Here is a 1,430-nt window from a genome sequence, read left to right as displayed (position 1 = left end):
ATATATTTCTATTTAGCCTTGAGTAATTTCTTTATGTGGTCAAGTTGAGTACTATTATAATACTGCATTCTAGAATTTTCCAGAAAAGCAACTCAAACAAGGTAAAAAAAGAACTGTGGTAAAACATATTTCCTGGAGTTATCTCTATGCAATCAATGTAGCCCTGCAGCTAGTGACATCTGCCATGAACATTTTATTTGCTGCATTAGAAATTATTTTCTTTTATTGATATTCCTTATGCCATCTGGCACTCAGAATATTCCAAAGCAATACCAGATCTAAGCTATTATTACTTTTAATGCAGAATTCTTTGTTACAGTGGTTTACCTTAAATCATCTTAGCCTAAGAATATTTTTTTTCACTGCCAAGAGAATAGAAAACTTCATAGTATCTCACATGTTGCATAATGAACTAGAAAATGAGAGGCACCCAACTGATAGTTTAATCATTTCCCTCATATTATGTAATAACACATATTTTTATTCAATTATATGAATCATCAAATTCTTTCTAACAGCAGAATGCATTGAGAAGCAGGGAGAAATATATCCTTGGCAATTAACTGCTTTTTTAAAAGAAAAAAAAGTCACAATCATTTGAGCTTTCCATAGTTCAATAATCCTAACTAGCATTTATGTCACCTTCAATGATAAGTTGATCTGTCCCATTGAACCTTTATTCCTAGGGAAAAGACTTAGTATACAATTTTGTGATTCATATCCATACCTCCTGCCTCATAATCACAACAAGTTCCATACAAGCCTGCCTCCTACATATAAGAGCTTGCTTTTTACTTTGATTGTTCCTTCTTGTCTCTGCTTTTGGAGCTCTGATACACGTTGAAAGTAGCAGGACAGAAATAACTTGGAATGAAGTTTCAGGAAGTTACCTTGTTTTCATGGAACTCCATTCATTTAAAGGTTTCTAAAAAGGTATCTGGAAGGATTCCAAAGCATAAATACATGAAATTAGTGGAAAGGTGAATTCTTTTTACTCCCTTTATCCTAAGCATTGATTACCAAGGAAACATTGCTGTGATTCAATTAAATAATGCCTCTTGGTTAAACAAAGTCATTATTTTGTATGTTCTCCAGAGAACTTCAAACTCATGAAACTACTTTTCTGTTTGTATAGGGAAGTTCTTGGGTAAAAGGGGGTTTGGGCCTGCTTAGATGTTTTTAAAGTCATCTTTGTAAAGTTCACTTCTGTATGAATGGTCAAAATCTGTCTCTTCTGTCTACAAAGCCCTTCTTAAAATAATTTCGTATAATAGTCTGGATTTGGGCTGCTGTTAATCAGTTGCATTCTCTAATAATGTCAGATCCATATTCTCACATGGCAACACCTTCATGGAAATTATCAGTAACGGTTCCTTTTAAATATCACTTTTCTATAAGTGAGGAGGACTTGAAACACTTGTTGCAGAAGA

Source organism: Elephantulus edwardii, unplaced genomic scaffold (assembly GCF_000299155.1).
Source record: "Elephantulus edwardii isolate Elephantulus edwardi_28Jun2011 unplaced genomic scaffold, EleEdw1.0 scaffold00050, whole genome shotgun sequence".
NCBI classification, from domain to species: Eukaryota; Metazoa; Chordata; class Mammalia; order Macroscelidea; family Macroscelididae; genus Elephantulus; species Elephantulus edwardii.
This window is presented reverse-complemented; position numbering follows the sequence as displayed.